The 10,744-nt window shown below is 43.1% G+C and overlaps 1 protein-coding gene across 5 annotated transcripts in view; it reads left to right on the top strand.

The window, feature by feature from the left end:
* Positions 1-942: 942 nt before the first annotated feature.
* Positions 943-10,744, top strand: part of WDR17 (WD repeat domain 17) — a 77,167-nt gene continuing 67,365 nt past the window's right edge. For all 5 annotated transcript variants that reach the window (XM_069976586.1, XM_069976587.1, XM_069976588.1 and 2 more), the window contains exons 1-2: positions 943-1,019; positions 1,305-1,396. The gene's annotated coding sequence lies outside the window, so the exon portion shown is untranslated. The remainder of the gene's footprint in view (positions 1,020-1,304; positions 1,397-10,744) is intronic.

The following is a 10,744-nucleotide window of genomic DNA, read 5'->3' as shown; positions in this document are numbered from 1 at the left end:
TCGTGTATACTAGATAGAACAGAGAGGGGCTCGTGTATACTAGATAGAACAGAGAGGGTCTCGTGTATACTAGTCAGAACAGAGAGAGGCTCGTGTATACTAGTCAGGACAGAGAGGGGCTCGTGTATACTAGATAGAACAGAGAGGAGCTCGTGTATACTAGATAGAATAGAGAGGAGCTTGTGTATACTAGTCAGGACAGGAGCTCGTGTATACTAGATAGAACAGAGAGGAGCTCGTGTATACTAGATAGAATAGAGAGGAGCTCGTGTATACTAGTCAGGACAGGAGCTCGTGTATACTAGATAGAACAGAGAGGGGCTCGTGTATACTAGTCAGGACAGGAGCTCGTGTATACTAGATAGAACAGAGAGGGGCTCGTGTATACTAGATAGAACAGAGAGGGGCTCGTGTATACTAGATAGAACAGAGAGGGGCTCGTGTATACTAGATAGAACAGAGAGGAGCTCGTGTATACTAGATAGAATAGAGAGGAGCCCATGTATACAGTATACTAGTCAGAACAGAGAGGAGCTCGTGTATACTAGATAGAACAGAGAGGGGCTCGTGTATACTAGTCAGGACAGGAGCTCGTGTATACTAGATAGAACAGAGAGGGGCTCGTGTATACTAGATAGAACAGAGAGGGGCTCGTGTATACTAGATAGAACAGAGAGGGGCTCGTGTATACTAGATAGAACAGACAGGAGCTCAGAGTAGAGAGGAGCTCAGAGTAGAGAGGAGCTCAGAGTAGAGAGGAGCCCGGCTGTAGAAGGACACGCAGCCGCCGGTGCCAGCAGAGGTGACAGCACACAGGGGAGGGAGGAGGGAGCGCATAGCCACGCCCCCGATCTAACAGGCAGCCGTCTGCTCCAATCAGGCGCGGATGAGGCGGGGTGGGCGGTGCTGGCTCGGGCGGTGGGTGTGCTGAGTCCCGGTCCTCGGCCTGGTGCTGTGCACACAGCGGTTCCGTGCGGTGCAGCTGCGGATGTGTGGCCGCTTATACACCGGGGGAAGGGGTGAGTGCCTGTCTGCCATCTGTGCCCGGTGTGTCACTGCACTGGCCAATGCCAACTCTGCATAGCAATGGCTTAGGGCTGTGGTATGAATGGCTCTCGTGGGTCTGGGCGGGTCAGCCTGACATAGTACTGGCACCGGGTGCATGTGTTCTGTGTGTGCCTGTCTCCACTACTTCTGTGCTGTGCTCTGTGCGTTATTCTCAGTGTCACACTGCCATTGCCGCTGCACTGTGTGTATTGTGTCCTGCCCATCTTACATTGCACTGACTGCTGCTCTTTCGGAAGGTTTCAGCACCTACCTGCTATCCACCCAGCGTGAGAAGTGACAAGAGCACCACCTGTGGCCGTACCCGGTACTGCAGCCCCCACTTATTCAGGTAGGATGCTACACTGTCACAATCCTCTTAAAGGGCTCTAACACCAAATCCATCTTAAAGGAGACCTGTCTTCAGAAGCCAGCTCCGTAGGCTGGAGACAGAATGTACATCATACTTTATATTCAGATAAGGCAGTTCTGAAAAATAATGTTTAGTTATGTACATAGAAACTCCATGTAGAATCACACAAACTCAGGCATTGATACATATTAGGCAAATGTAAGGCTGTCTGTGCTGCACTAATTCCAGAATTATGTCTACCTTAGCGATCATTACTTCATCCCACAAATTCCTTAATAGAAAAAGATTTCCATCCCTTTACAAGATATGAGTGTGAGTGTGTGTGTGTGTGTGTGGGGGGGGGGGGGGCACATGCGGGCCGCAGGGACTGGTTGTTAGCAGGGCACTGGTAAGACTCTGGTGTCCATATACAGGGACTAGGACAGTGAAATGACTCATTAGCTCTGGTGAAGGAAAGCCAGGCTGGGTCTCTGCATGGGTCCCTATGACACTTCAGAACTACAGTCTCCAGTCAGCGACCTAGTTTTATATATATGTACATGTATATATATATATATATATATATATATATATATATATACAGGTGGGCGACATGTGACCATTGCAGCAGCCTCAGCAGCCAGAGGCCTTACTCCTGTATGCACCACTCAGTGATGGGAGATGTGATGTCAGGAATATGGCCTTGCAACCACCGAGGCTTCTGATTGGCTGCAGTAGCCCATGTCGTTCTCTTGTAAAGGAAGATCAGGACACTGTAACGCTCATCGCCACAGGATAAGACACATGAGCAATTATCTTTTTTTGTTATATCACATTTGGGACTCTTTGGACAACATGGATTATACTTTTTTTTTAATTAAAGTATATACATAGTGCCTTATTCCCTGCTGGTTCTCTCAGCCAATGAAATAACTAAGATTTCTTTTATATGATTTTCTATTATAATGCTTTTCTGTGTATTACAATCATGGTACAGCCTGGCAACAGAATGGCATTCCCAATTAGATAACTGCAATACCCGGTGAGACCATGGGCTTCATTTTCCAAGCAACAGTTCACACTCGGAGGTGTTCTTCTTCTGTTATATACAGTATGGTGACTCCATCTCCTCCAGGCCATAATTACACCTTCATTATAGAAAGCGTTCTTTGTTGCTATATGCTCAAAGACATTCCAGAGATAACTTACATTAAAAGGATGGATCCAGTAAGCATCGATCAATCCAACCAATTAATTATCTCTGTAATATTTGTAAGCTTATTATGAAACAGACCGCTTTCTATACTAAAGTTGTATAGTCTTTGCTATGTTAGGGTGCGTTCACACCTACAGGATCTGCAGCAGATCTGCAGCAGATTTGATGCGGTGTTCAGTTATTTAAATGAAATCTGCTGCAGAAAATCAGCTGCAGATCCTGTAGGTGTGAACGCACCATTAAGGTTTCCTTTCTATCCTTAAAGCAATACCTTTGGAATGCTAATGGTGCATAAACTTTTTTGCAAAGCCTAAACACAAGTGAGGCTTTTGTCGTAGTTATTTTCTATTCCTTAAAGGGTTACTCTGGCGCTGACAAAAAAACAAAAACAATCAATCATAAACATAGTTTTTACAATTACCATCCCTCCGGAGTCTGTCTCCGTTTGAATTTCCCGCTGTTTGCAGGTCCCTGAATCTCCAGTTGGTGGCTTCACTTTTTCTTTACTTCCTGGTTTGGGCTTTCCCATGATCCACTTTGTCTCCTGTGATGTCTAACTCACTCTGTAAAACTGTTAGATGGCTTACATCTTGTTCAGCCAATCAGAGCTGAGCAACCTGATTCATCTGACAAAGGGAGGCTGGCCTAACAGGGCTTAGGCCCGCCTCCCTCTTGATGATGTCACTGTCACAAAATGGCTTCCACAGAGCAGCCTGGGGTCAACAGTCATTAGGTAAGAATGAGTTTACTTAACTTCCTGGTGGGGGATTGAGAAGAGAAAAGATAGGGAAGGGGGGCAGATAGGTGATTTAAGCATATTACAAAGTTATATAACTTTGTAATGTGTTTAAATTACTGGGAAAAAGCTTTTCGCTGGAGTACCCCTTTAAGTTCAAAACAGTGTATGGTGTCTTGACTCTCAAGATACTGAGCGCCTGGAGGAAACACAAGGGGGAATTTATCAAGACAGACGTAAAGGTACATAAATCCCTGCCCCCCATGCCCCACACCTGATTTACTAAGAGGTGCATGCAGTACATGCATCTGATCTGAAGCTGCCACCTGGCATGTGCAGGAGCCTACTCCAGCTCCAGAGCAGGTGGAGATTTATGCCATGATTTACACCTCTTTGCAGGCATAAATAATGATAAATCATGTCTTGTATCCCCCACCCCCAACCCTTGTTGGGCGAGACAGGCATATGCCAGAACAAAAGTGCAAACGTCTTTTGTGCAAACTGGGTGGCTTGTGCAAAGATCTTTGCCTTCTCCCTGGTGTACATCAGGCATATTATTTTCCCCACAGTCACCATACATGACTGAAGAAGAGAAGAGCTCCTTAGAAATATAGAAGACTGTCAGCAGAAATTGACCGACTGTCCCATCTAGTCTGCCCTTATAATCTACTAGAGTAATCTGGCAGCACATAATGAACCAAATGTGATAATCCAGAACAGCTTTCCTACCACCCAATTGCAATCTGATGGGAATTTTCCCAATATCAAACTGCAAAGAGAGAATGAAACAGAATGTTTTAAAATCTGGTATTTATTATATATGGGGCAAATGTGGGAAAAAGTAGAAGCAAGATATATAGAAGGGTAGTTTGTGGTAGATCCCAGAATCCTAGTAGCCAGTGTGCAGAGAAATGTAACCTCAGTTCACCCTGTTCTTCTCACTTTGGAGTGACGGTTGCTTATATTGTTCTACCTCTTTTGTGGTTATCATGTGTCAGTTTAGAAGTCTTCATTCAAAATTCATGTTTTCAGTAGAACAGATAAGCAGAGACTTTTTTTTTCCTTTTTTAGGTTTGGTTTTGTTAGTACAATACAAGTGAATGGCAAAAAGATGCTACAATATAGAATCCTCTTGCCTCATTTTATTTGACATCCAGTTATTTTCCAATGTTAAAACAGGACCTATCAATAGAACGAAAAAGCATGGTGTATCCCTGGTCTTACTGCCTCACCATACTTTTTCTACTGATGTCTGTAAGGGATTCACACGTCAGAATCCTCAGTGAAAACTCCATATTCAGTACTGGATTTTGGGCTGTTTTTGTTTGTTTGTTTTTTGTTTATTGCAATTCAGTTTGTTGTCAATAGAGATGAGCGAACCTCAAGCATGCTCAAGTCCATCCGAACCCGAACTTTCAGCATTTGATTAGCGGTGGCTGCTGAAGTTGGATAAAGCCCTAAGGCTATGTGGAAAACATGGATATAGTCATTGGCTGTATCCATGTTTTCCAGACAACCTTAGAGCTTTATCCAAGTTCAGCAGCCCCAGCTAATCAAATGCCGATTGTTCGGGTTCGGATGGGCTCGAACCCGAACCCGGTTCGCTCATCTCTAGTTGTCAAGCAAGTATATGGGGCTCATGTTGTAATGGGGTCTGTGAATAACAATCAGTAGTTTTACTTAGCTTTAAGTGGTTTTTAAAAGAAATCTGTATATGAAATAAAACTCATAAATAAAAATGCTTAACCATAAGGAAAAAAAAAATATTGTCTATATACTTTTAATGCACTAGACTTAAAATGTTGATGTTCTCGTGCCTTCACGTGCGATGCACAAGGGATTTCACTAGGACTTTATGTCTTGTTCCTATGTAGAGGCCATTATTGTAATTAAACTCCAGAGTCATCTTTGCTCTTAGGAATTCTGACTGACATCTAGGTTCGGCTATTCCCATATCGATGACATTTCTGTAGCTAATAACATGTCATTAGTGATAACTATTTTTTTTGGCCACAGCAGTCATAAATCTCTTTTTAAATCTCAGTTTACATTTTGTGTAACCATTCTGCACAGATTGTTGTATAACAATTTATAGAATTTTTTTTTTCTTTTTTTTTTTTTCTTTTTTTTGGGAGGAGGGGGTAAGGGGGAGGGTATATAGAAGGAGAAAAATGGGAAAGAAAGGGGAAGAGAAGAGAATATGGAAAGGTTTAAAGGCCCTATTCTACGTAACGATTATCGGCTGTATTCGGCCAATATCGGCCAATAATCGCCCCGTGGAATAGAAGGCAACGATCAGCCGACATCGTTCATGTCGGCTGATCATTGCAGTTGTTTGTCTTTCAAACATGTTGAAAGACAAGTGACTGTGATAGTAGCAATCTGCTGCCATCGCTCCATGGAATAGGAGAGGCGGCAGCAGACCGCCACTATCCTCTATGGGCTGCCCGAACAATCTAGCGATCGACCGAGCAGCCCCCCCACCCCCCGTGGCCCCTCCAGCACTCACCTGCTCGCTGCTACCACATGTCATAGCGGTGACAGTGAGCGGGGAACGAGGAGCTAACGAACGCTGACAGCGCTCGTTTGCTCCTCACAGTCGGCCCGTGGAATAGGGCCTTAAGAATAAGAAAAAGAGAAAGAAAGGAATGACTATAGGAAGAGATTTTAAGCCTTAAGGCCCTATTCTACGGGCCGACTGTGAGGAGCAAACAAGCTCTGTCAGTGCTCATTTGCTCCTCGTTTCCCGCTCGCTGCCACTGCTATTACACGCAGCAGCAGCGAGCGGGTGAGTTTGGGGGGGCTGCGGGGAGACGCGGGGGGGTCTGCCCGGGTGATCGCTAGATCGTCCGAGCAGCCCATAGAGGAGAGTGGCGGTCTGCTGCCACCACTCCTATTCCATGGTGCGATGGCAGCGTCGCTTGTTTGTCAACATGATTGAAAGACAAACGACTGCAACGATCAGCCAACTTGAGCAATGTCGGCTGATCATTGCCTTTTAATCCACAGGACGATTATCGGCTGTAATGGCCGAATATGGCCAATAATCGTTCCATGGAATAGGGCCTTTAAGATTAAGTATGTATATACAACTTGTTTTTGTTTTTTCTGTCTATGTCATGTCGAAATGTGTATTGCTTTGTTTTGGATATTGAAAGAAAAAAAAAGCTTTATAAATAAATAAAAAAACTATTTATAGAATGCTTGGTACATGTTATTTGTATATAGAACACCACTATGATGAACCAGCATGCTATAATTGTTTAGTATTTCCATTGTATATAATACGTTTGTTATGTTGTGACTGTGTTTATTCAGTATGTTTTACATTGGAGATTATAGATAGTTATAGATTATACTCACTGGTGTACATATATTATACTGACTGGATTCTTTCAAATTAGAATGAGTGTATAATAAAGGAATTATTTGGATAGTTTACTAGGTTCATAATCCATCCATGGGCAGTGGTCTCGCTCCACAGCGCTGCACATTATTGTGTATTGACCCACCGTATGTTTCATAGTACGGAGTATTTTTTATTGGCTTTTTATAGCCAATCCTCAGACATCAAAGGGGTCTTTTTACTAGACCTGAATGTCAATAAGGCACCATCAGTTATCCATGTTAAGGTTAAGGAACTTGCACAAATATTGGTCTAGGTCAACTGCGTCATGTACTTGTCACTAGCATGGCTCTTGTATACTGTGAACTGAAACATAAACTACATTTTAGCCTTGAAAAATGTACAGATGTACCACATATTCTTTTTTTTTGCCATCTAAAAATTGCATTGTAAAAGGGTCAATTGTATACTTCCCACATATCATGCAAAGGAACCACCAGTATCTCACCGTCACTGTCACTTGTGCCTGTGTCTGGTCTCTTACCTTTATTGGCTTGTGTTTTATTTGCTATTGAACATGAAGGTTGCATAGAGAGTAGCATACACCATGTTTGATATCATGGCCATTGTGGAAGGCTAAGCTTGTAATTGGGTAACAGTTACCTCCGATTATGTGACTTTACTGTGGGACTTTATTGGATAGTGATGGGGGCCAATATGTGAAAACTGACTTAGGCTATTAATGTTATAGGAACATCAAATGATACTTTAACAACTTTATTCCATGCTTTAAATTGAATCTGTCAGTCAACTGGAAGCTGAGCCCCAATTGTCAATCTAGCAGCAGGTAATTGTCAATAGACCCAGGTAAAAAAAATTGTCTATATAAATTCCAGATGAGAAGTAAGAAGATAGGCGGCACTCACTGTTCCAGTGAATCATAGTAGCTTTATTTTGGCAACGTCAAACAGACAGCAGTGAGATATATAAAGCAGGTGAGCTCCACAGAGCGATGGCTATTTTGCTTATGCATCTTCTGCTCCTGGTGATTGGCGAGTGTCCTGTCACTTCAGACACTGTGGGAAGTGGGCCATAACTAGCGGGATATCAGGGAGCGTGTAGAGGTATGTATACATTATTATTTTAAAAGGGCTGCACGGACATTGCCAACGATGTCCATGCAGCCCTTGCTGCATGATTATCAGGTCGTATATGGGCTCAGTACGCAAGCGCCAAAGTCATCAGGTCATGTTATACGGCCCTTAGACAAGTGATAATAATTGGGAATTGTTCACGTGTATTATGTGCAAGTCTACTGGAACAATAAATACTGCATCCCCAATACTGCAATTTCACTATCCTCCCAATTAGAAATAGTACTAATGTAAGACAAGTAAATCCTAATAATAAATGTGCCAGCAGAATTTGCGTCTTTGATTTGCACTGTAAACACTGCAGTGCATAAGAGTTACATAAGTTGATGGAATTTACTGCTGACCCTTCCTACATTTCAGGTAAGCTGTGTGATGAGATCCTGGTGCTGGTACTCTGTCGGCCCTGTAGGCCGTGGTATGGCATAATCTGTATCTAATACACTCGCTATAGGACGCAGTTTCCTGATTTTACTGATCTCATGTGTTGTGGTATGCTGGCAAACAGGGTTCTGATAGTTTTACCTATGTAGAAAAAAACATAAGGGCAGAATATATGGTACAACAGGTACTTTGTTCTATAGGTTATGAAGTCTTTTACCTAATGCTGTATGGGGCTCTAAGCCTTGAAGCTCCCGATTTCATTCTCTGATCTAGCACTACCAAACAGCACTATGCAGAGCAGAGTCCTATTCCCTTGTGTACTGTATATTTTTTATGTACAGTACACTGGGGGTAAGCTGTCTGACACAATCGTGACATCCAGCAGCCTCTTCACAGTAAGCAGTGCTTGCTGTCACCACTCATTGTGCTATAAGCTAGAAGCCAAGTAAGGGGTGATAGTAATCACTACTCGCTGTGCAGAGTCTGACGCAGGGCTCAGAGCCCTGTGGTTCCCGACATGAGCAATGGTGGCAGCAGAGGGGCCATGTTGCCCCTTACTGTTTGAGTCTCTGGAGTAACCGTTTAATGTTAGATAAATGTGATAGGGAAGCCTGTCATTGTTTCCTGTTGCCCCCGGCATGAGCAGCATGAGACTGGTAACAGGACCACTTTAGGATTAGTTGTTCCAAAAATAGATTCTCTTTAAAATAGCCCCATCCCTAATATGTGTACCTACCGTATGAAGAAAAAGTAAAGACCTATAAAGCCATTAATTTCCCTTAACCATGTCTTGGTGAAAGGTCATGTACAGCTTACTTTGTATGTGTATATGGATTGTGCTAAAAGAGGATTTAAGTCCAACTTACAGGCGGATTATGGTTTGGATGAGCCTCCTTTTAATAGACCCGAGCCTTCACATCAGTTCTTATAAACAGGCTATGAACATTTCAACAATGTATCACACCAAAACTTATGTTTCATCAGATTTACTTAATTGACTAGTATATAGTAGTGTCTAGAAAGGTGCATGACTTCATGGTAATATGAACATGTAGCCTTATACATAGCACCATTTTGCTTATTTTAAGCAGAAATATGCTATGAAATACATTTTAAGTAAAAACACATTTTTTGCACTAATTAGAGTTATTTAAAAGGACCCGATCACCTCTCTGATGGAGAGTGAGTTGGCCCCAATACCTTACAGCTTCCGGGCACAACTCGCAGACAATGTACTTGGCAATCCCAGATGAGTGGCAATTTCAAAATGATAATATTTAATCGTCTGTCCCCCTGCCCAGTAACTAGGCATGAGGGTGGAGGTGGCAGCCAGGGTGTTGGCCTTTGCATTATGTTCCCAGTGCCCATCTACATGCTACTGCAGCTCCACCTTCATGCATAGTTACTGGGCACTGGACGGACGAGTAATGATCAAGATCTTGTTATTGCTGCACCGCCGAAGACTACCGGGCACAACATCGTATTTGGGCCAACTCAGGGAGGTAATTGCTTCCTTTAATTGTTTCTGTTCCTATAAAATTGTCTAGATGTGTCAGGGTGCTCAGATGTTGGGCTCACTTTTCTCCTGGCTACATCAAAAGATCAGTGGGGATCTGAATAGGCAGACCTGAGCAACCAAAACTTTTGACACGTCAAAAGTTGTTTTTTTTTAAAAGTGACAGTAATGCTTTAAATACAAAGTAATTAAATAAAAAACTAACTGAATTAACTGTTCCTTATGTAATCAGAAAATCTGAACACTTTTTCTAGCAAGTAATAGGTCTCTGTCAGCTTAGCAGAACTTCAAATGTTGCATGGATTTTAATGCCTTGCATTATTCTCCTATGAATTAGTAATGGGGACAGTATCTCAATGAGGGTTAGACATGTTGTAGTGGTGTCAATCTGACCTACCAAGTGTATCCCCTCTCCCATGGTAGGTTTAAGAATATATTGTTTTTGTGTATACTTTCTAAACAGTTCTAGGGAGATTTGCCAAATGTATTTATAGGACTCAATTCACCTGAGGAAGGCCAAAAAGATGTCTCCTTGGCTTTCATCACGCTGGTATATGTTACATAGTTAATACGGTTTAAGAAAGACACATGTCCATCAAGTTCAACCAAGGAGGGGATGGATGCAGGGAAGGGGGATATACAAGGAGGGGATGGATGCAGGGAAGGGGGATATGAAGGGGGATATACAAGGAGGGGATGGATGCAGGGAAGGGGGATATACAAGGAGGGGATGGATACAGGGAAGGGGGATATACAAGGAGGGGATGGATACAGGGAAGGGGGATATACAAGGAGGGGATGGATAGAGGGAAGGGGGATATACAAGGAGAGCATGGATACAGGGAAGGGGGATATACAAGGAGAGGATGGATGCAGGGAAGGGGCATATAGAAGGAGGGGATGGATACAGGGAAGGAGGATATACAAGGAGGGGATGGATGCAGAGAAGGGGGATATACAAGGAGGGGATGGATAGAGGGAAGGGGGATATACAAGGAG

This window comes from Dendropsophus ebraccatus, chromosome 7 (genome assembly GCF_027789765.1).
Source record: "Dendropsophus ebraccatus isolate aDenEbr1 chromosome 7, aDenEbr1.pat, whole genome shotgun sequence".
In the NCBI taxonomy this organism is placed as follows: Eukaryota; Metazoa; Chordata; class Amphibia; order Anura; family Hylidae; genus Dendropsophus; species Dendropsophus ebraccatus.
This window is presented reverse-complemented; position numbering and strand designations above follow the sequence as displayed.